The sequence below is a fragment of the Panthera onca genome, chromosome C2, assembly GCF_046562875.1.
Source record: "Panthera onca isolate mPanOnc1 chromosome C2, mPanOnc1 haplotype 2, whole genome shotgun sequence".
Taxonomy (NCBI): Eukaryota; Metazoa; Chordata; class Mammalia; order Carnivora; family Felidae; genus Panthera; species Panthera onca.
The window spans coordinates 35,575,810-35,602,366 of NC_138347.1; positions in this window are offsets into that span (position 1 = coordinate 35,575,810).

Below are 26,557 nucleotides of genomic sequence, written 5' to 3' on the forward strand. Positions count from 1 at the left end.
TTTTCAAGGCATTAAAAAAGTTATTTTTCACAAAATGTCATTTTATGGTACTGAGAGTTCACAGGTGTTGAGAATCAAAAAGTAGGGGAGTAGGAGACGAAGGGAAACAAAAGTTTAAAGAGGGAACACAATTTGTTTCTCTTTGCTGTTCATCTTAATAAGAAGTCAAAACCATTTACTGTAGCTAACCAGGCAGTTCCTAATAATAGCAATCCAAAGTAGAGGAATTTGAGAATAGTTAGTAACAAAATGAGAGATGGTCAGAGAAGAGTGAGAAAGATAACCAGAGACATTTTATTTGAAATCTTGTTTATATTCTTCTAATGTTTAAGTTAAACACACTGTACTAATTCTGTCTTATTAGATACACAAAGCAACTTTCTAAAATTGCAACAAAAGAAGTGAAATATGCTTCATTAAAAATATCTGTTTAGTGGGGTGTCTCAGTGGCTCAGTTATTTGAGCAAGCTCCGTACTCTGCATGGAGCCTGCTTAAGATTCTCATTCTCTCTCTCTCTCTCTCTCTCTCTCTCTCTCTCTCTCTCCCTCTACTCTTCCCCTGCCCCCTCTCAAAAAAAAGTTCTGTTAGTAATATATGCTCTTTTTTTCTGTTTAACAAAAGAAAAAGGAAAGTTCTTAAATTTCTAGAGCTGGAAGAAATACAAGAGATTACCTGGTCAATCTTGAATTTTAGAGAAGGAAGAGGAGAAGGAGAAGGAGAAGAAGGAGAAGGAAGAAGGAGGAGGGGGAGGGAGAGTACAGGGGAGAGGGGGAAGGAGAGGGGGAGGAAGAGAAGGAAGCAGAAACAGGAGCAGCAGCCTACACCATTTGTATCTTTTCCAAGAAAACTCATGTAATATAAAGCTTAAAATTTTAAAAAATGATACAACTATATAGATATCAATATCTATAGACTATCAATCTACCTATCATCTATCTATCAACCATCTGTTATCTCTATCTATTCATCTACATCTTTAACTATTGAATCCACATTTCCATTTTAGTGTTCTTTCTAATATACCCAAAATCACTTTTTATCCAAAGTGATATAGTTAATCAAATATATAATGTCTCACACAAACGCAAAAAAAGGAAGGAGAAGGAGGAGGAGAAAGAGGAGGAGATGGAGAAGGGAAGAGAAGGAAAAGGAGGAAGAAGGAAGGAAGGAAGGAAGGAAGGAAGGAAGGAGAAAAGCAGAGAAAGGAAAAATAAAAGAAATAAAGGGAATGAAGTTTTTAAAACTCCTTTAAGTTTTCTAAGGAAATATGACAGACAATATACTGTACTTGCTTACTATCAAGAGCTTTTTGAAATCTCATGTCTCATGAAAATATTTAATACAGAAAAGTATCTGGCAGGAGGGGACAAATCTTCTTTGTATTTCTACATATCTTGTGATAACTTTTGCCCTAGATATAAGGCATTTCTAAGGATGCTTATATAGCATCCATCTGGTTTGCTTTGCATCACCCCAATGGGACTTGGTGGAGGGACAAGGGGAACTAATGTTTCAAGAGAACATGAAATTCATGGTATGTGTTATTCTATAGGTAATAGTTCTTTGCCTCTGACCCAGAAATCTCATGTCCTCTGCCGTCATCTATGACATTGTGGCAGGGTAAATTTTTAGCTCGCAAGTATGATAAAGCCTTAAACCCTTCACAGTTTCTGATTGAAAACTGCTTCTCTTTGGGGGTAGGTTTCAATGAGGATCTTGTAGAGATGCAGTGGAGATATGAGATAAGTTGCTGTTATCCTTTTTAATGAAATGAAACTGATTAATTTACTGTACAGTTCAATGTGGCCCAATAACTTTATTACTTCATCTGATGAGTGATGTGCATAAGGCATATCTTTCATGAGAATATCATGCACTTTACCCAGATGATGGGCAAGCTTGTTTTTTGATGTTTCTGGGGTTTAGGGTAGACCTTCAGCCTCCAAATTTTTCAATTTGTGCCATTTATTAGGACTACAGTTGTTCTAGAATCGAGAATCCGGTTGAGAGTAATTGGTAACTAGATTGATTGAACCTGCTGTCATCCATGTACCTGCTTTTTACAGCAAGACTGCAGATGTTAGAATATTATTTGTCAAGCACACAGTGAGATAAAGAATCTGGAGATGCTATTTTTTTCATGCCACAAAAATTAGAGAGGATATGCTGAAAAGATAATATACTGTGCAGCTGGGTCAATCTTCCAGGCCAAAATGGAATGTCAAAGTGTCAGTTGTGATAATTATATGATTAAATGGACTTCCATCTGGAACTCTGGCAGAAGAATTATGCCTTGAGAAATTATGCCTTGAGAGATATAACTCAAAGGGCTGATGGCACTTGGTACTGTGTAACCTCTGAACACACTCAATTGGCTACATAGCAGAATTCAGATTGATGGTCACTGACCAAATTTGGCACTCTGCTGAGATATTGCTATGATAGGCATATCTTAATCAACTGTTAAAAATATAAGATAGGGTCTTCCAGATAAGGTTAATAACTGAGAGTGTTTAAAACTTGGGATGTGTACTTTTAATCTAATATTTAACTTAGTCCTAAACAAATTTCCTTTCTCTTCCCTCAATTAGAACCATCACTATTTCTTCCCCTAAACCTTAAACAATTGGAGCAGTTCTTTCAAATAAAGTATTCATATTTCTTCTACTGAAATGACACTGATGTTGTCTTTAGATGATCTTACCTCTGCTAACAACTTAATACAATCTTAATGAAATTTGTACTCTGAGTTGGAGACAATTTAAAAAAAATGATGTATAATTTCACTCAATAAATAATATATATCACATACATACCAGTTCCAAAATATTTTATGGAAGGTGGTACACAAGGAATAAATTTTATAGATGCTCATATTAAAATGCTCACAGACAAGTTAGGGATACATAATATATGTGTTTGAAAGGAGGCAATTAAATGTGTTTGGAGAATGAGATAATTGGGGGCATATGTGATTTCAAACTATAATATTCAATATACATTGACTATTATCTGTACTGGTTTATTGAGAAGTACACGAAGAATGAAATGATAACTTAAATACAAACCTTAAAACTTTATGAAAAGTTGTAACTTTATCTCTGAACACTACTGGTACATATTATTTTCTTGACTAGAAGGCTTAATTTCAGATATAATTTTAATATGCAAAGATATTACATTAAAAGACGGCCACATGGAATTTTAGAAGCCACTAGACTTATCAATTGCATCAATATGACTGTCATTTATTAAAAAGGAAAATACTTATTTATAATAACTACTACTCTTCTCACTAAAAACATGTTTTAAGAAGTCAGTCCGTTCTTGGGTTTGTTTTGTTACTCTCATAGGAGAGTATAAAGTATTAAACTTATATAATTTACTACATCTTTCTTTTTCTGAGTAATGGATAAATATTTTATACAAGTCTACCTATTTCAAACAGCTTATATAAAATCTTGTTAAAATTGAAATATAAATTCCAACCTACTACATCTCATTGCAAGAATTAAGAAATGTATCTTTTTTTCAGTTTTATTAAAGTATAATTGAGAAAGTTGTGAGTTATTTAAAGTGAACATCATGATTGGGGTGCCTGGAGGCTCTTGATTTAGGCTCAGGTCATGATCTCACAGTTCATGAGATTGAATACCACATTAGGTTCTGCACTGACAGTGTGGAGTCTGCTTGGGATTTTCTCTCTCCCTCTCTCTCTCTCTCTGCCCCCCCCCCCCGCCCCCCCAACTTGTGTTCTCTCTGTCTCTCTCAAAATAAATAAAATATATTTTAAAAAAGTGAACATCATGATAATTTGATATATGCATACATTTTGCAAGGATTCTCCCATGTATTTAATTAACACATTCATCACCTCACATATTTATCATTTTTTTGTGTGTAAGAACATTTAAATTCTGCTTCCTTAACAGATTTTAATTATACAATACAGTGTTATCAACTATAGTCACCATATTATACATTACATCCTCAGACCCGATTCATCTTATAGCTGAAAGTTGGTGTCTTTTGATTAACCCCTCCCTAATTCCCCTACTCCCAACCCATGACAACTACTTTTCTACTCTCTGTTACTATGAGTTTGAGGGTTTTTTTTTTTTAAGATTCCACATATAAATGATACCATGAAGTATGTTTCTTTCTTTGTCTGGCTTATTTTGCTCAGTATAATGCCTTTAAGATCCATCCATTTTGCAGTAAATGGCAGGAATTCCTTCTTTCTCATGACATAATATTCCATTGTGTATAAGTATCTCACATCTCCTTTATCCATTCATGCATTGACAGACATTTAGCTTGTTTCCATACCTTGGCTATTATAATGTTATAATGAACCTGGGAGTGCAGATATACCTTAAGATAATGATTTTTGTTTTGTTTTATTTTTTTTCCCTTTGGATATATATCCAGAAGTGGAATTGCTGAATCATATGGTAGTATCACTGATCGATTGATTGGATTGATTGAGGAAACTTCATGCTATTTTCCATAATGGCTGCACCAATTTACATTCCCACCCACAGTGTACAAGCCTTTTTTCTCCACACCCTGTCAACACTTGTTATCTCTTATCTTTTTGGTTATAGTTATTCCAACAAGTATGAGGTGTGGCTTTGATTTGCATAAAATCCCATTTGTAATAAGCTAATATACATAACTAATTTTCTTTCTAGATGTTTATATTTTCTTCTCCATCTCTTCATTACTTAAATTAGAGAGTAGATTTGATTTTTACTGATTGTGACATCTTGCTTTTTTTCTCTTTTTTTAATTCTTACACATTGTATTCCACTTGAAGAATGTGAAAATCCACTGACAGATGAAAATGACATAAAATGTACCAAGGGATAGGCATATTTAACAGTTCTTAAGCATCTTCTTTTCCTTTCCTTTTCTTTCTTTCTTTCTTTCTTTCTTTCTTTCTTTCTTTCTTTCTGTTTTCTTTCTTTCTTTCGTTCTTTTTCTGCTTTCTTTGGATATATACTTTCTCTTCAGTGCATCCATTTATTAAAAGGCAACTTTTCCTATACTTTATATTAAATTTCCACCTTGTTCTTTTGAATTTAGCTCTCTTTTCTTTGCTGATTTTCTAAAGCTTGTAAGAAATGCTGGCAATATGGAAATGAGGTCTGGCAGAGGGGTGTTGAGATCTCCTGCTACCCAGCGATGTAAAATAGATAAGGCCATGAAACAAAATGTCCTTCTGGGTATTGGCAATTGTAGTGCAACTTTTATAGCAGTTATTAGCCTCTAAGTGCAAAGACTATTTTGTGGTTGTGCAGCTGTTCCAACAGATTGTCTTCTTCAGTGAAGTACAAGAAGTGATAAGAAGTTGGTATTTGTAAGTGAAATCTGAACTCAATTATTTCTTAATTAAGAAAATGTTCCATGATACCAAAGCACAATACAAGAAAATAGAATCAAATAGCTGAAGAGACTCAAAAAGCAAAAAAAAAAAAAAAAAAAAAAAAAAAAAAAAGCAAAAAAAAAAAGGCAACACAATATGAAGCAAAATGTGGAAAGTACATGTCAGTGAAGATAAAGAACAATGAGAGATTTAAAGAGAGACCTGACAGAAGATAAGTTACATCAGGTGCAAAACTCGTCATTTTGTTTTATTGCTTTTCTGATATTAATTATAAATGACAGGTGACCTGTCAGCTAAGTACAGTGTGTTCATAGAGACTGTAAGAAAGTTTTAGATCCTCCAATAACTCAACTGGGAACAAAGCATAAAATCAAGTTAATTTTAGCAAGACTATATTATAAATAATGGTGTTAGAACTAATCAGGTATTCAAAACATTTTACAAACATTTGCTAATTAATCCTTGCACTCTTGATAAATAATGCTTTCATTTAGCAAGACACAGAAAGAAACAATTCATATTACTAAATTTGCAAAGTTTCCAAATTTTAGGTAGTACTAAAACCTTCCCATTTTATTCTTCACATCCTCATAACATGAAAAACACACATACTTGGACTGCAAAAATATATATAATTAGATGTTTTTTTTTTCATTACAGAAGAATTACTTGATAAGACTCAGTATAAAAATAGGGAGAAAAACCTGCAGCCTATAATCTTTCAGCTCTCATCTCCTCATCTCCTGACCTTTCCAAGTCCAAATTAGATTGTGTCTTACTCAGGTAATTTATTAGCACCCTGATCATTCCCTCTCTATATCAACTGATAATTTTGTTTTTATTTGAGATTATTTGATTACTGAACATTTCCCCTATTAAAAAGCACAAGTATATGAGAGGACCATGTTTATTTCATTCAGCACATAGTAGGTATTAAATAAATATTTATTAAAGAAATAGCTCACCTAGAGACAAATGCAGATATTACCTTTTATACAAGGTGAGATTCTTGGGTGCACTAAAACAGAAAATGTATCCTATTAGTGTGTTTGCACTCAGAGCATGTAAGTAAATATGCATATATGCATACATTTCAAAATCAATATGAGGAGAAAAGAGCAAAATGATTTAAAAATATTTTTAAACCCTCCCTCCATTCCTCTACCTAAAACAAATAATTTGGGCCAAACTAAACACATTATTTTGCTTCTTGTTCCTCGGCAGTGGAGGAAGTACTCAATTTTGAAAGAAACTTCAAAGATCATAGAATAACAATAGCTATCACCTATTGTGTCCTTATCATATGCCATTAAATCTTCATAATTGAAAACACAAAAAGCAGGTATTATTAGTATTCCTATTTTACATTCTTAGAGAGTTAGGTAGCTAGTCAGTAATAAAGATAAAAATGTCTGTTTTTGCAAGGCAGTATATCTTCTTTAACACATTATCTGAAAAATTATTACAAATAATTTTTATAGAATAAGTAATCCCATCCCTATCGATAGGAGATTTCTAACAGATATAAAAGAGATAATTGATAGGTCTAGGTCTGATGAGTGGGAGAAAAAATTATGGTCAATATTGGTCATAAGTACAAGAAGCTGGTCATTTTAGTGATTATTCATAGCCATGATAATAAGTAAAATCTCATGTAAGATTTATGCAATGTGGTCAGTGGTGCTGTAGACATGTAAACAAGATCAAAGCTCTTTAAATACCCATCCCAAATGATTGAAGAAAGAGAGCTACAGAAGAAGGAATTAAGGTATACTCTCCCACCTCTGGAGCCTGATCTGTAGAAGGCAGCATCATATAATTGATATATAACTAATGTTTAAATGGGCTTGCCTCTCAGTGAGAACAAATATTAGCATATTTGTAGCAATATCTACATTACAAGCATATTCCCAACACCTCCACCTCCACTAGCAGCAAATACCACCCCCTGATCCCCACTTCCCCAAAGATGTAGACAAATAGAACTTTAGTATTCCCTGGACACTATCACTTGTTGGGTCCCCTACATGATCAGTGTCCTTCTAAAAGATCAGATTCAATCTGATTTTTTATAAAGTTATGATTAATCAATCCCTTGATTGTGTAACCTATGGACTTCTGCCAAGTCATAAGCAAACTTCTCTGTTCTTAATCTCTGGTGACCACACTGCCATCACCTACCTCTGCAGGAGATATTTTAGAAAGCCCGGTATAATAGTCCTTTTCTTTCTCCCAGAACCTTGCTTTCCCCACTCTTCTGAGGGTGAAGGAGAGCCTCTGAATATAATATGACAAGTTTTAGAGCATAAAGCAACGATAGCTTACATCAAATGCTTGTCTGTTAAACAGTGGTCCAACCAACATATAGTTTTTTTTTTTTTTTAAATCATGAAATACTGAGATAATTCAAAGAAGACCAAAATACAAATACAATATCAATATAATTATGATATTCAAGTACTGAAGAAGTTAATGGCTCCTTGATTATGTTTGGAACATAAATAGGAATTAGTAAAGAAGAATCCTTTGTCTAAAAGCACCTGAAGTAAGATGCTGACACAGCTGAGAGAAACAGCACCTATATATTGGGGGTTTATTTCACAAAATTATCCTTAGATTGGGATGTTAAAACAGAGGGACACAGGAGGATATTGAGACTTAGAGTTTCTTTGCAATATATAAAGACCAAAATCCTTCCTTGAATAAGAAAAAAAAAAGAGTTTATTTTGTACTTCTCCTCTCCATATCAACTGCATTCCACCAAGCTATAGTGTTTTCTCTTCTTTAGTAATAGTAAAATATGCAGAAAAAGAATAAGGAAAGATTCTACAATTTTCATAGAGAAGGAAATGGTGAATTCAGTAAAATACAGATTAACATGCCATTATTCTCTAGAAAAATTCTAGAATTGTTTATTAAGTGGAAGATATGTAGAAATTGAGTGACATGGGAAAAAATGAAAAGAAAAAGAAAAGAAAAAAAATAGAAATGGTCATATGCTTTCTCAAAGGAAGCCATGCAACTTTTATCACCTTTCCTTTTTTTACTCTTCAGTGCATTATCAGATCCTTAGAACAAGAGAATGCTTTATTTAGGAACACTGTTTTGAAAATCTTTATGTTTTTATGCATATTTTGTATACTATACAAATGCATAAACAAATATACTCTTAACTTGTTAAAAGGCTTTATGTAAAAAATATTCTTGAGGATCAACATTAACCTGAGACAAGATCTCCAGTAAATGTATTTGCTCTATCATAATGCATGTATTCATCAATGTCTTGAATTGAAAATACATAAAGCATGATCCTCAAGTTTCCATATTTCTCCGTATTCAACAAAAATTTATTAATTTATTAAATTACTAGGTCAAAAATGAATAGGACATAGTATCTACCCTTGAGAAACTCACAGTCTAGTAGGGAAGACATAAATAACTACCCTAAAATATGAAAAGTGCTATAAAGAATGCTTATATCAATGACTCAAAGGGAACCCTAATACATTCAATGACAGAAGTGATGTATTGATTATAAGTTCAATATGGATCAACAGCATGATGATTGCCAAAACAAAACAAAATAAAACAAAACAAAACAAAACAAAAAGTCTTAGCCTGGATTTGTGTATATTTAGTGCTCAGAAATAAAGAAGAAAATCATATTATAATACAAATTAAAAATTTGGCCACATCTGGACTGTCACTCAGCTATTATATATGGGCTTCCAGTAGTGAAATATATAAGTCACAGGAGTAAAAGGTGCAGCATAGGGAATATAGCTAATGGTATTGTGTTATTATTGTACAGTGTCAGATGGTCACATTTGTGGTGAGCACAGTATAACATATACATTTGTTGAATCGCTATGTTGTATACCTGAAACTAATGTAGCATTGTGAGTCAACTGTACTTCAGTTAAAAAACAAACAGATATGTTTAAAGATTGATAGACAAAACTAAGCAGGACAATTCTAGGAATGGTATTCATGATAATAAAAATCGATGATATTGTCACATTGAAATATGTTAAAGAGAATGAGACGTGATTTTCAAATAATAAGAATACTTGTACTTCCAATGGGTAGAGCTAAGATGCTCTGATACATCGCAGAAAGGAAATTCCTGTTATAACACAAAGAGCTGTTTTTCAATCATTAGAACTATTCAGAAATTGAAGAGGCTTCTCCTAAACTTGCTCTTTCTGACTATACTCAACTTAGAGGTGGCAAAAAGCTGTCAGAGTTGTTACAGTATAGATTGATGCATTGGGTGAGTGGGTGGGTGAACTGGGTGACCTCATGTTATTTTTAAGCTCTTCTCTGTTTCTCTTTTTCGTACACATTCACCTGCACACACACACACACACACACACACACACACACACACACACACGAATTCTTTCAGTCATTCTTATGGATTCTTTCACAGTGCACATACACACTTAAAAATTCATACACATGTTGTGTGTGTTTATGTAAACAGAAAAGACAGAGATATCTAAATTCTTTACAGCAATTTTTATTTGAAACAGGATTGGAGGGGGGGGAAGCATTTACAATAGAGTCTATCAACAAAGACACATTATCCAGTGATTACATTTGACAGTAAGTATGTGCATAAGAGATTATTGTAATGATCTGCTTATTCTTTGAAACTGGAACTATTTTTAAGTAGGAGAAAATAGGACTTCTACATCAGTAGCTTATAATGTTACAAGCTAATATGTTTTACTGCAATTTTGGACTTTCATTTTCACCTGGTTCATATATAGAAGCCCTTGTCAAGATCCCCAGTATCATACCAATTTCTTCCTCTCTTATTCCTATGTGCAAACTTGTTTTTCATTTGCTTATTTGTTTGTTTGTTTGTTTGTTTATTTTGAGAGAGAGAGAGGAGTGACAGAGGGGCAGAGAGAGAATGGGAGAGAGAATCCTAAGTAGGCCCTGTGGTGTCAGTGAAGAGCCTGATGAGGGGCTCAGTCTCATGAACCATGAAATCATGACCTGAGCTGAAATCAAGAGTCAGACCCTCAACCCAGGTGCCCTCATTTGCTTATTTCTTTGCTTGATTTCAAATTTGTGTCTGAGTTCTTAACTTTGAGTTTGGCTTAGTTGGCTATTTTTTTCTAAGAACCCAACCATTCTTTGTTTTCCAGTCTGTTATTCTCAAATACTTCTTTCAGTATTAGATCGTTGGTGATACATGCATATCCCACTTAATAGTGAATGGTATTTCCGGGAACTGATTTCCTATCTTTATATCTTTGTTTTGGACTCCGCTGCTCTCCCTACAATTCCTGAACCATTTTTTAAAGTTGGACTTACCTTTAAAGTCCCTGGTGTTGGCCTCCTACCACAAACTGAGTTACACTTACAACATTATTATTTGTAATGGAAGTAATCTTGTCCTTACAAAAATTGAAGACTCATCATGTATGAGGCACCAGGCCAGTTCTTTGAGAAACATCTCATTGACTTCTCCTAGAACCATCCTATGAACTGGATTTTAATGTCTTCATTTTAAAAGACAATGACTAAATCTCCAAATAAAATTTCTGTTAATATCTTTCAGTATTCCAGATAGGAATTGAACTCAAGTTATATATTGTAAAGCCAAGTAATTTGTTGAGCAAATTAAAATAGAAACATTCCTCCTGAATTTGAAAGCTTAGCTTAGATTTCCATCATAGGCAAAAATAATCATAGATAAGTATAAGAAAAATTAATACAGTAGTTCAAACATAAAAATGGAATGACCAGTGTAATATAAAATCTAAAAGAATAGGAAGAACTTCTTATATCAGAAATGTACAATGAAGAGTTTAGATAGTAAAAATATTGGTAATTATAAGAGACCAGAAAATGTAAGAACTTTAAAAGATATGAATGAATGTGACATCTAAATCAAGAGTATTAAGATCCCTTGTAATTTGGCTTTCTTACTTATCACTAAGTACTCCATATTATTTATCAGGCATTTTTATATCAATTAGCCAAGTATTTAAGTTAACATTATTTTAATTGTAAATGACATGTGCCAAGATGTGACTGGCTTATATTAAATAGGGCTAAGGAAGCAAAGTTCTTCCTATAATAGAAAATAATTTTCATATGCTACAGAAAGAAGCATTTTGCTATTTTCTGTAGAACCCAAGGACTTTGACTCTTGTGCCTATTAAAGCTGTAGCAAGAAATCTTGGTAAGAAAAAGTGTGGATATTAGTTTGTGTTTATTTCAATTTGTAATTTTTTTGTGAAGTCTTAATAGAAAGAAACAAGCTTACCTGAAAAGTAGTACCTATTAGCATATGTGATTTTACTTTTTAAAGAGGCTAGGAGTATTATTTTTTATTAGGTAAGGCTATGGTAACAAAGGGCCCTTAAATTTTAGTGTCAGGCATTAGCAAATATTTGCAGCTTACTCATGTGGTATGTTGACTATCTGTCGGCTGCAGCTTTGTGTCTCTAATTCACTTATCCTTCAACTTGGGATCCAGACTAGGGTTGTAGCCTTTACCTTGGCTGTGGAAACAGAGATGTGAATAAGGCATGGAATGACTTTTAAATCTACTGCTTAGATATGGCATATCTTACTTCTACTTCTTATTTTCTGTTCGCCAGAAAATCCAGTCACATGACCACAAGGCAAGCAAGTATACTACTTACATAGAGGTGGGAATGGCCAGGATATATAGATATAAAATGGCTTTATTGGTAAGGAAGTAAATAATTGTAAGCAATAATACAACATACTGTCTACAATCTTGCTTTCATATTCATTTACTACCTCTGTATGAAAAACACACCCTAACAGTTTCATCCTATTAAGACGTAGACTCAAAGTCTCAGGTTTTACAATAATCTATACACCTGGCCTAGATGTGGCTGCTTTTGATCTGGATATCTGAAAACTAAATTATGAGGATATAGAATAGTCAAAGAGGGACAAATAATTGGCATAAATACTATGCTTTATTCCAGATAAAAGTAGACAATAGTGAATGATTCATAGCAAATGTAAAATACTTCTGCGCCGGGGTGCTTGGGTGGCTTTGTCAGTTGAGCATCTGACTTCAGCTCAGGTCATGATCTCATGGTTTGTGAGTTCAAGCCCTGTGTTGGGCTCTGTGCTGACAACTCAGAGCCTGGAGCCTTCTTTGAATTCTGTGTTTCCCTCTCTCTCTATGTCCCTTCCCCCACTCATGCTGAGTCTCTCTCTTTCTGTAAAAAAAATAAATAAACATTAAAAAAAATACTTCTGGGCAGATGTTTTGAGGATCATCCCTCCAGGTAGTATAAAATATTTCTTCCTCAAGCCCAGATTTTATGCCCTGTGATTAGTTCTTGGCTCTACCCTCTGGAGTTCATTTTTTTTTGTGGTTTTTTTTTTTTTTTTTTTTTTTTTTTTCCATTTTCTTCTTTGGCTAAATATGAAGCAGGCACTGGAGATTATGCCATCCTTGGGGTTGAGTATGTTTCCCAGCTAGCTTTCTGCTCATAAAAGGTGGAATGTCACACAAAGTTTACCTTCATTACCCCAAAGATTGCTGATGAAATACAGCATCCATGCAAGGTGGTATGAATTATCCCTAAACATGTATTGACCATGGTGTCAAATTTCCCTTGGGCAAAGTCAGAAAACTGAGAAAGAGATAGGCAGAGCATGTATTATTTAGATTGAAATCCCCAGGCCACAATCAGTCCAGTCTATGATTTGACAAGTTGGGATTTGACCCAACGTTGATTAGAAATTGAATAGAAATTGACTAAACAATACTAACTATCTAAAGGATAGCACATGAATTGTACAGCCAGGCAACCCCCAAGCTAAGGAAAGAAAAGCTAATTGATTTTCAGAATCTATGAAAAGTCCTGCATTTCCACACCACAAACACTAAGTGTTACAGAAGAGTAGACTCTGAAAGAGGAGCCCCCACAAAGGTCATTCCTTATGGTATCCATTTTAGAAGGTGCCATGGAGGACAAAACAAACAATCATCACAGATTGGAAGCCTGTGAGAGTCAGTTTTTCTGCTGTTTGCAATTAAAAGAGCACTAGATAAGGTAAAATTTCCCCCATTCTGCATACATGCATACATATATACATACATAATTTATCTAGATGTAAGGAGTCATTGTTCAATTTGAGTATTGCTACTTATTTTACTAGGAAGATTTTTGCTTGAACCTTGGTGAATAAGTTTTAATGTTTATAATTAATGTACAAGAAGAGCACCACAGTAGGTAAAGGGATATTGGCAAATATTTCCAGAGTCCACCACTGAGCACATACAAGGTATGGTAGATTGCAATAACAATTGACATTTTTCATCCACTTATGTATCCAGGACTTTTGCCATGTGATGTCACATTTTCTCCTACTAAAGAGGCAAAATATATTTTCCTGCCCCTTGGATTGGTATTTGGCCATTTGACTTGCTTGGGCCATTTGAATAAAATGGAAATGTCATTATGCCAGTTTCAAGTCTGATTGTTAGAAGGGCTTTTATATGTCTGCTTGCCTTTTTGCACTTCTCCCCATTATTAAGAGCAAAACATACTTGAACAGGCTGTGGCCCAGAAGGGAATGAGAGAGATGAGAGGCAGAGCTTAGCTCTGAGATATGAGTAAATCCAGTTATAATCAGGAGAACCATCCAGCCAAGCCCAGCCTTGATTAGCCATCACCCAGCCAATCGACATAGTCATAACCTTAATAAAAGCTTATTATGTGTTGCGTTAACTGTAGGCATAGTTAGCTGATTCAGTAGGATGACATGTCTCTTCCCTCCTAAATCTAGCTGTGGCCGTGCATCTTGCTTTGTCAACAAAGTTTTAGGAACTGATATGCAATTTGCAAATCTCTCTGTGACATGACAACAGAAGTACTCTTAGAGAAAGTAGGCACCATTGATTTGGATCTGTAACTGTAAAGAAGATAAAACAAAACCACTGGAGAATCAGAATAGGCATTGGGCTGAAATAAAAAATAAATATTATTGCTTTGAGCCCATCCTAACTGGTAAAATAAGTTTTTATTTTTTTCCTTTTCAAGCATGTAAATGTAGAAAAATAAAATATGGCATAGTCTCAAAAAGATTATAATCATTTATATTAATTTATAATAGAATAGGCAGAATCAGCAATAATAAAATAATTTGTTATAAAAATACACAACCAATTGAAAATAGCATAAAGTAAAAATAAATCTCCAATTTCTCATGCTCTGATGAAGTATTTTAAATTTGATCTCATAGTTATATAGTTAGAATAAATCATAATGGTTTATTTTATTTAAACCGGCGATTAGAACATTATAATGTAAAGTAAGAAGCTTTATCTTGTTCACAAAATTCTCTCAAGTATTAAATTTTTATGCCTACTTTCTTACATAATCAAAATCTGAACATTTCCTTACATTCTATTTCACCATGTCCTAATTCTTATAACCAGAGGATACAAATAAACCATATTATAATGAACATACGAATATTTAAGGACAGTTATCTAGAAATAAGATGAAGGACACACACCTACATAAACCAGGTGCTAAAATAAACTGCTACTTGATAAGAAGCACTATCTTGATAAATATTTAATATTAAATACTAAATGTTTGATATCATAAGCATTTTTGTATCTATTATCTCATTTGTTATTTCAAAAATTCCTTAAGTATGATCATTACCAGTTTTAGGGGGACCTATAAAATGTAATCTTTGATCTGTGTTTTGCCAAGGTCACCTCTCTTCCTCCTCTGGACACACCCTTCTTCAAGGTGCAAAGTCTGAGGGCTCAGTGCTACTTGTACCTCACATTTCTCACTTCAGACTATGCTCTGAGTAAATCTGGACTCTCAAATGTCTGTCCAAAATGCCCATGTCCACTTCAAGGGCTTGTATGGACATCTCACTGAATTTTATTCTCCCAAGTGCTTACTGTGTTACCAGAATTACTGCACACAACTCTAGGTCCATGGAAAGACCAAGGGGCAACTGCTTGAGACAACTGTAGATAAAGGTTGAGGGTTCTGGCTGAGGTTTCTTCACATGTTTTGAATGACCCTATGTGGTCCGAGGCAGAACTAGGTGTCCAAAGAGATGTGAGATGAGCTGAGGACCAGCTTCCCCGACCCACTGAACATGGCACGGAATCCTGAGAGTCCTGAAAATTTTAAATTGAAACCTGACCTTTAAAATCACCTTGTGATGAAGTTGTACTGTATTTATGATGGTGGAAGGGTGCAAAACATTTTGTTTAACCATTAGTTTGATTTACTACTTTTAAATCAGATGTATGGCAACTGGGTCTCCATTAATACTCCTGCCCAAATGTACAAATGAAGTGACTTTGGTTTAGGTTATGCCAATTCCTCAATGTCCTATAATTGGTAAAGGACAGAGTAGGGACTATAATGAAAACCCGTAGTATTTTAAAGCTCTGTATGCTTGTCCATTTTAGTTTTACACTTCCGATGGATGGAAAGATGAAGCAAAGCAGGGTATAATGTGCAGGGTGTTAGAAGAGTGAAAAGTTGTTTGATTTTTGCAGATGAAAGTACATATTATATATGTCTAATTAAGACCAAGTCTTTTTGTATTTTTTAATTTTTTGTAGTTTCAAGTTTTTATTTAAATTCCTGTTAGTTAACATACAATGTAATATTAGTTTCAGGTGTAGAAATTAGTAATTCATCACATACAACACCCGGTGCCCTCCTTCATGTCTATCACCCATTTAACCCGTCACCCCACTCACCTCCCCTTTATCAACCTTCAGTTTGTTATCTATAGTTAAGAGTCTGTTTTATGTTTTCTTCCCTCTTTTTTCCTCTATGTTCATCTGTTTTCTTTCTTAAATTCCACATATGAGTGAAATCATATGACATTTGTCTTTCTCTGACTAATTTCGCTTAGCATAATACTCTCTAGCTCCATCCATTTTGTTGCAATGGCAAGATTTCATTCTTGCTTAAGACTAATTAATATTCCAGTGTGTGTGTGTGTGTGTGTGTGTGTGTGTATACCACTTCTTCTTTATCCATTCATCAATTAATGGACATTTGGGCTCTCTCCATACTTTGGCTATTGTTGATGCTGCTGCTATAAACATCAGGTGCAAGCATCTTTTCAAATCAATATTTGTGTATCCTTTGGATAAATACCTAGTAGTGCAATTTCTGGGTTGTAGGGTAGTTCTATTTTTAACTTTCTGAGGAGCCTCCATACTATACTCTTTTTGAGTGGCTGCACCAGTTTGCATTCCCACCAACAATGCAAGAGGACTCCCCCTTTTCCCCATCCTTGCCAATATCTGTTGTTTCCTGTGTTAATTTTAGCCATTTTGACAGGTGTGAGGTGATATCTCATTGTAGCTTTGATTTGTATTTCCCTGATGATGAGTGATTTTAAGCATCTTTTCATGTGTCTGTTGGCTATCTGGATGTCTTCTTTAGAAAAGTGTCTATTCTTAACTTCTGCCAATTTGGTTCCTGGATTATTTGTTTTTATGGGTGTTGAGTTTGGTAAATTCTTCATAGATTTTGGGTACTAACCCTTTGCCAGATATGTCATCTGCAAATATCTTCTCCCATTCCATAGTCTGCCTTTTAGTTTTGTTGATTGTTTCCTTTGCTGTGCAGATTTTTGTTTTTTATCTTGATGAAGTCCCAATAGTTAATTTTTTTTCTTTTGTTTCCCTTGCCTCAGGAGATTTATCTAGTAATGAGTTGCTATGGCTAATGTCAAAGAGGTTACTGCTTGTGTTCTCCTCTAGGATTTTGATGGTTTCCTGTCTCGGCATTAGATTTTATATCCATTTTGAATTTATTTTTGTGTAAGAAAGTGGTGTCCAGTTTCATTCTTCTGCATGTCACTGTCCAGTTTTTCCAGCACCATTGGTTGAAGAGACTCTTTTTTCCATTGGATATTCTTTCCTGCATGTTGAAGATTAGTGGACCCTAGAATTGTGGGTCCATTTCTGTGTTTTGTACTCCGTTCCATTGATCTATGTGTCTGTTTTTATGCCAGTACTATACTGTCTTGATGACTACAGCTTTACAATATAACTTGAAGTCTGGAATTGTGATGCATCCAGGTTTGCTTTTCTATTTCAAGATCACTTTGGCTATTTGGGGTCTTTTGTGGTTCCATACAAATTTAAGATAGCTTGTTCTAGCTCTGTGAAAAATGCTGTTGGTATTTTGATAGGGATTGTGATAAATGTGTAGATTGTTTTGGGTAATAGAGACATTTTAACAATATTTTTTCCTCCAAACCATGAGTATAGAATCTCTTTCCAGTTCTTTGTGTTGTCTTCAATTTCTTTCATCAGTGTTTTATTAGTTTTCAGAGTTCAGATCTTTTACCTCTTTGGTTAGGTTTATTCCTATGTATCTTACTCTTTTTGGTGTAGTTGTGAATGGGATTGATTCCTTAATTTCTTTTCTGCTGTTTCATTGTTGGTGTTTAGAAATGCAACAGATTTCTTTCCTGTAATAACTTTAAATCAAGTCAATTGTTTTCATCTAACATATATAAAGTTGTTTGACATTTTTGGTTCTTGAAACATTTTTAGCAATTTTTAAAGTGCATTTACATCAGTACAGTGTCAAATTTAAGAGATTTTAATGATTCCATCTCCATGTTGACCAAATGGTTTACCAACTCGTTTGGAAATTATTATCAAATTAATGTTGCTTCAGATGTTATATACACCCCCATATTGTTTTTGAAATGTATTTCTGACATGTTTAACCTCTTTTTATTTCTTAGTGATATAATTCAAATATCAAATACTTTTTTTCCAAATAGAACTTTTCTTGTAAACAAAATATAAACAAATAATTATTTTTAGGCTTTCTGCCCACTGGCATACATTTATAAATTTCAAATTATAGCTACAGAACAGCAAAATAATGGCGTTCAGAATTAAAAGGAAGGGGGGTCTCTCACTGTTTCCTTTGGCAATTGATAGGAGTTATGACAAAAAAAGTGATAGGGATTATCCACCAAGTGGATGTATATACATACATCTGAACTGAAAATAGTTAAGATGTTTCTACTTACATGGGTAAGTAAATTATAATAAGATCTCAGTGGGCTTGAAGCAAATCACATATGTCAATGTTTCCAACCAGGGGTACAGATGAGAAATTTCTGGGGAGCTGCTAAAAAATACACTTACTTAGGTCCCATTACAAACCTATTGAATAAGTATCTCCTAGAATCCATGAGGAAACGAAACACGCGCATTTTAGTTAAAGACAATTTAAATTATATCTTAGGGGAAGTTAAATTCTATGTAGGCACTGACTGTGTCCATTGGCTGGGAAATAAAACACCCTTATTCACGTTATGAACTTAAGTGTTATCTAAATAATGTAACATCTCAAAACCTCAGTGTGATATTATAAGAATACAAATTCAATGCAATTTAAGAAAATAAAATTACTTTTCTATATCTCAGCTTTTATATGTACGTAACCTTGAGAATTTGGATAGAAGCTATTGTGAATTCTGAAACTACCCAAGAAACTGCCCTGCATGGAAATCATAGCTTAGGACAAGCTCATGTGTAACATTTTTCATCTCTAGAGCATACAGGCATTTTGAATACAGCAATAGTGGAGAATTTAAGTCAGTGTATCACTCCATCATCTTCAAAGTCAAAACTATGCCTAGGCAAAAACTGAGGTGAACTTTATTGATAATTCCTTATTTGATGACCACTCCCTTTGACTTTCCCAGAAGTGCGACTGATATTTTATTAATTTTCTCAGACTCATAGAAACGTTGATCATGAATTGATAGGAATTTTACAAAATTTCCTTACCAAGATTGGTAATAAAATAGCTAATATTTATTGAGTGGTTTAATGTGTGCCAGCTACTCTTCTGAATACTGTGTATGGATTAACTTGTTTAATCCTCAGAACAACTCATTAAATACTTAATATCATTATCTTCCTTCATGGAGGAGGAAACTGAGGTACACAGAGCTTAATTAAGGGGCCTAAGGTTGTACTGGGAGTAAGTGGTAGAACTGGGATTTGAACTCAGGGAGTCTGGTTTAGAAGTTTATAAGCATAATGCAAAGCAGAGTGTATATATTTTTTCATTTGAATGGAAGAGCCTCAGAAAAATTACTCACTACGCTTAAAATCATATGATGTAAAACTGGCATTTCCTTTTCCTGTGCTCTTGAAGCTATAGCATACCACGTCCCTCGCTAATCCTTTATCTCAGGCACTATATCAACCAGGATCTGTACATCCTCCCTCCTCCTGTGCCATCGTACCAAAGATTTGGCATCTCCATTCTGTTATGCCCCGCATTGAAACATATGTGTCCTGAGTTTCTTTTTTTTTTTTTTTTTTTTTTTTTTTTTAACGTTTTATTTTATTTTTGAGACAGAGAGAGACAGAGCATGAACGGGGGAGGAGCAGAGAGAGAGGGAAACACAGAATCTGAAACAGGCTCCAGGCTCTGAGCTGTCAGCACAGAGCCCGACGCGGGGCTCGAACTCACAGACCGTGAGATCATAACCTGAGCTGAAGTCGGAAGCTTAACCGACCAAGCCACCCAGGCGCCCCGATATGTGTCCTGAGTTTCTAGCCATCAAAGGCAAAGTTTCTTTGCCTTCAAAAGGAGCATGACTAATTGGATGTACCACTGTTATCAGGAAAAGGCAGAAGAACTCTCTCTCCATAAAGAAGCAAATACACATTTGAGATGCAAACTGCTGGGTTTGTTAGAATGTCTAGTAAAACATGCTCAGGAAGAAAACTCCATGCAGATCTAAAGAGAACTGCCCATGTATCTCTTTAGCTGGTGGGCAGGAGAATAGAATTTCTCCTAGTTCAAAACAACTGATAATATCTTCTGAGGTCTGGATTAGGAATGCTGCTTACAAATAGATGGTTAAGAAACCAAGAAAACTGTATGGGAGTGGGTCGTCCCTCACACCCTTAGAAGAACCCATTGAACAATGATCTCATTTCAAAGCATTTAATGTTTTATTTATTTTTTGAGAGAGAAAGAGCGTGAGCAGGGGCAGGTCAGAGAGAGAGGGAGATACAGAATCTGAAGCAGGCTCCAGGCTCTGAGGTGTCAGCACAGAGCCTGACATGGGGCTTGAACTCATGAACAGCGAGATCATGACCTGAGCCAAAGTTGGATGCTTAACTGACTGAGCCACCCAGGCCCTTGCTTTTATTTTGCCATTATTTTGCCACTGTTCCCAACATGGACTCTGCATTTTAAAAGTTCTCTTTGTTTCAAATATATTTATTTATTATAAGATATCTAGAAAATAAATTTATTTTAATGCTGATAATGTTGAGTATTTATTTATTTGTTTGTTTACTTATTTTGCCCTACATCTACATTTTTTTTAAATAGAGCATTAACCAATGTTGAGGAATTGTGGTTATATCAAATACAATGCATTTTAAAGGGAAAAAAACATAATAAAAATGAGAGCCAGCATGCAATGGCCTTTTCCCCTAAAAATAGTAATTTAACAACCATAATTTTTTACTGTCCAAAAACATAATGTTCAAATATTCAGGAGGTTTCAAATTCTTTTTGACTATTTTGCTTGAAAAATTTATTGCAACAAAAATTTATTCTTCCACCCAAACCTATTTTAAAAATTTAAAATATTTAGAAACACTTTGAATTGAAGAATTACATTGAATTTATAAAGGTCTGTTTTTCCTTTAAAATTAATTTATGTGCATAAATGATTCACAAGAATTCCATCATATTTCTACACAATCAGAATAAAATTAGCCAATTATCTAGATTAATTCAGGAAAACACGTTGTTTTTTAGGAAGAAAATTATTTCATGTATTTCTGTTATCCTGCTTAAGTACCTACCTATCCATACATTTTCCAGAAAAATACCTACTCTTTTCATCTCTTTCGATATTTATGTTGGTGTTTTATTTTTAAATGTAATTTTCTTGTAGCAAAATATGATACAATGTTAAGAGAGAAAATGTGTAAATTCACATTGCTCAGTAATGAGTTTATGCCAGTATTTCACACCTCAAATTATGAAAGCAAGTTCTATTAAGTTTACATATAATTTAACCAGTTAATTTACAGAAACATCTTTTCATAAGAATAGAAGTTTCATTTCACAGTTTTTCCCCACAAAATACCATTGTTTATATTATTAATAATATCATTTTATATTTGATCTTGATTATCATATATATTAGAATAATCTGTAATTTGATTGTATTTTAATATATGGAGAGTCATCTTAGACATAATGAAACTAAGCCCAATGAAAATATTTGTTAGAGCTGAAGATGAGGTTTAATAAATCATATGGCACTCTGGATCATATCCATAAGATAAACTATTGTGATCAGTCACTTTATAAGGTAAATATGCAGAGGAATTTTACAACGGTGTTTCAGGGACCATTCAACTTTTCAGGTTGTAGGGACGGTTTTATATTAATGTTGGTTGATTTTGTTAATGAGCATTAAATAAGAAAAAGGAAATTAGAATTTAAGAGGCCTTATAAACGCAGTCTATTTTACAAAAAGACATATAATAAAATAATCCTTTCTCAGATTATGAATTATTTTTTCTAACATATTACTTTTAGGTGCAATTAAGAATTTCTGTCTAAAACATCTACATTCTTTTAGCAAATATGGAATAGTGCTTTTCATGTATGTGCTGATTGTTTTGGCTAGCTGAGAGCTCTTTATTTCTAGTTAATCTTTCTTTACATTCTTTTAATTTTATTTTAATGTTTATTTTTGAGAGAGAGAAAGAGAGAGAGAGAGAGAGAGAGAGAGAGAGAGAGAGAGAGAGTACGAATGGATGAGGGGCAGAGAGAGAGGGAGACACAGAATCTGAAGCAGGCTCCAGGCTCGGATCTGTCAGCACAGAGTCCAATGTGGAGCTCAAACCCACAAACCGTGAGATCCTGACCTGAGCCGAAGTCTGACACTTAACCAACTGAGCCATGAACTTTACATTCTTATCATGGTTATATTGGGGAGGGAGGGGCGGGGAAAGAGAGAGAAATTTGTATTTCATATAAAATAATAATGTCTACTTTTATATTTCCTAATGCTGATTTAGTTTACTTTAGTAAATATACTTGATAGATCCAAACTAATTACAATGAACTATTTTCGTCAGCTCCAAACTAGACTTTAATGTCTTAATCTATGTAACCATTTTTGTATTGACTTATGATTGCAATTTAATGAATTTTTTACATTTTCTTACTCTTTGAATCGATGACATAGTGGTTTATTTTTCAGGTTATTAGTGTTATTGTATCGAGATTTTTAAGCTTCCACATACCTTGATATGCCATCCTTATTTTTAGCTTCTGCTTCTTAAATAATTTCTACAATTTGAAAACAGTTCAAAGCATTTTGTTGTATTATTTATATCCTGATATACTGTGTAGCATGTTCATGGACATAATCAATTCAGAGAAAATACACCAGGGACATGAGTTACACACATAAAAACCTGGCTCCCTCTTATGCGCTACCTGGACTCATGCTTGTACAATATTTACTAGTATATATTGAGAGAAACTGTGTTTGAAGGACAAACGTATCTTATTAAAATGATGTCTACTGAAGGATTCTATTTATATTATTGATGATGAGGAAAGTATATCAGGGACTATTTGATTGTTCCAAAAGATTTATCCATACATAAATCTCTAATGCATTTTGCATTCCAAGAAAACACTCCTATGTTAATAATTTCATAGTCCACAGCGCCTCATTATAAGGAAAACAAATATCTGGAGTTTGACAGAGGAAATAAACTGTTAGTAGTCCATTGCTTAAGAGATATCAACATTATTTGTTGTATCTTGACCAAAAAGTGATCAGAAAGTGATTATATGAGGTTACAGTGGATCAATTATAAATTAATACGTGTTTCAAGTTGTTGGAATACCATGCAGTCTTATTATTAGGTCACTTTTAATCATTTCTTGATGTGAAGTCTTTATGAAGTTCTCTTCTACAAAAAAAAAAGAAATCAAATTTTGTAGGGTTGTATCTGGTCACAGAAGAGAAATCCAACATTTTAGTGACAATACCAGTATTGTTTGGAAACAAACCAAAAAAAAAAAAAAAATCAAATTCCTATGGTTATGTAAATAATTGGAAGAATTAAAATTGTTCAATCTCTGTAATTATAAGAAGCATATCCTGATATCTAGCATATCCAGACACAGTTTTTGCTTATGAGACAACTAATATGAGAATTTTATAGTTCATTCTGTGAAAGGATGGCTAGCCTTTGGAAAAATAAGTTGCACTCACAAAATCATTGCCTGGTTTGTTGAAAAAAACTCTGCAAGATGAATACTTTTTCCTTCTTTTTAAAAGTTTATTTATTTTGAGAGAGAGAGAGAGAGAGCACACACGTTTGAGCAGGGGGAGGGGAGCAAAGAGAGAGGGAGAGAGAATCCCACGCAGGTTCCCTATTGTCAGTGCAGAGCCCAACACAGGACTCAAACTTACAAGCTGTAAGGTCATGACCTGAACCGAAATCAAGAGTCAGATGCTTAGCCATATGAGCCACCCAGGTGCCCCAAGATCAATTTTTTTAAGGTAATAAAACTCTCTTTTTATTTGTGTTGCCAATAAAAGAACCATAGATCACAATGAACAGGAGATTTATGAAATGAGACTTTGTTTACATAAATCCTTTTTTTAAATTATTTTTTTTAACGTTTATTTATTTTTGAGACAGAGAGAGACAGAGCATGAACGGGGGAGGGGCAGAGAGAGAGGGAGACACAGAATCGGAAGCAGGCTCCAGGCTCCGAGCCATCAGCCCAGAGCCGGACGCGAGGCTCGAACTCACGGACTGCGAGATCGTGACCTGAGCTGAAGTCGGATGCTCAACCGACTGAGCCACCCAGGCGCCCCCATAAATCCTTTTTTGTCTTAACAGCACATTGTTAACAATTAAATAATACAACTTCATTGTAGAAGGTCCTTTTAATTCCTCCATTTCCATTCCTTATCACTTGCTAAAGAAAAATCTAGACAGAAATTGTACTTTTTTGTGATAATTTCTTGACATATTGGGTCAAGGAGTAATCATTAGCTACATCCATCATCTATTTAAGTAGCCATGTGTCTCTAGAAATGTACTTTGAATATACCATGAAAAATATTTACATTTCAATTTTAAATATCACTCAATGCAAAATTCAACTTGTTACTCTTTTACTTCTTTATTTTATTTATTTTTTAACGTTTATTCATTTTTGATACAGAGAGAGACAGAGCATGAACGGGGGAAGGTCGGAGAGCGAGGGAGACACAGAATCTGAAACAGGCTCCAGCCTCTGAGCTGTCAGCACAGAGCCCAACGCGGGGCTCGAACTCACGGACCATGAGATCATGACCTGAGCCGAAGTCGGACGCCCAACCGACTGAGCCACCCAGGCGCCCCTACTTCTTTTTTTTTAAATAATAGACTACTCTCCTTTCCTCTGGCATTTAGTTTTTATATTATGACTTTAAGTAAATTAAGAGAAGGAATTTTATCTTATTTTGAGAAGATAAGACAGGGTTCAAAAGTAGACACACAGAAGTTAGTGGCTTAGTAAATAGTTCATTGTCTTCACTTACAACAAGTCTAGGCTGGGGATTCTAAATTTGAGGTTTCTCATTTGTGGTTGCTTAGATCCATGTGGTCACACAGGCTCCTGGGCTGACAGAAGTTTTGGCATTGTAGAGCTGTGGCTATTGAGGTCACCACAGCTATGTCCATGACAGTCTGCCAGAGAGGGAAAAGAACATGGAGAAGTTTATACGTGAGGTTCTTAGAGACCAGGCTTGAAAATAGGGAACACCATTTCCAATTAGGGTGACTAACTCAATTCAGTTTGCCCAGGTCTTTCCTGATTTTAGCACTGAAATTCCCACCTTGTGGGAATCCTCTTAGTTGTGGACAGAAATGATTAGTATCACCATTTCCGCTCACATGCTACTGTGGAGAACTTAGTCACATGGCCACACCTAAAGGCAAGAAAACTCAGACATAACTTGCTCCATGGTTAAGAGAAGGAGGAGGATTATAGATTTGACTGCTGGCAGTCCATTCACAAAAACCTCCACAAAGGGCTAGAATTTATTAATTTTTAATCCAAGGCCCCTAGCTTAGTACTTGGCTCAGAGTAGAATGTAAATAAATGTTGGTGAAATGAAATGAATGGCACAGATATTTCATTGTTCTTTTACACTTAAAAAAAAAAAAAAAACAACTGAACAGATATACAGCTTTCTATGTAAATCTCAGATCAAACCCTTTGTTGAAGAAAAAATATTTCTCCGCTATAATTATTTGATATTATTAATGAAGTCAGCTTTCTATTCTAATGCACATTCTTCTTAGTCTCAATTAATCAGCTTCTCCTGTTTGCAAGGAAGTAAGAAAACATATTTCCCTTAAGTAGGCTGTTAAATATTATACTTAATCATCTCCTCCTTTTTTTGACCTTGGAAGCTCATCTATATTTAGCTGAATGTGTAAGATCTAATTGGCAGGTGCTTAGTGGAAGGAATAAGAGAACTGGATTCAGGTAACCTAAGTGTCATGTCTTAGCAGGTGAATGGTCTTAAGCATGTCGCTTAAACTGCCTGGACTTCAATTTCATTATCTTTCAGATTGCAATATTAATGTATGTCCTATCTATATCAAAGGGTTATATTACAGATAAAATTAGGCGGTATAAACAAAGCACTAGTGAATGTAAAGTATTATGAGCACATTAGCTCTGCTTAACCATGCTATCTACTTATTGAGATGTCTAAAGCACCATGCTTGCTTTTCAGCTCTGTGATAGAGTGCAGACTTCAGAAATCTTTATTTATCAGCATTTCCTCGTCACTGCAGGTAAAGTTAACTAATGAACCCTCATGTTGTTGGAGACTTTTTTATTTTGTAAGACAAACACCTTAGAATGGAGGACGTTATTTTCCCATTCTTGGAGAAACATTGCTTTTTTGAATATTGGCAGAGAAAGTTAAGTTGAAATGTTTTACAAGTTGCCTTCAGTCATAATACATGCTTCAGAAATTATAATATGAAGACCAATTGAGAAAACAAAAATTTGCAAAGTGATAGTTTTGAATGTGTAATATAA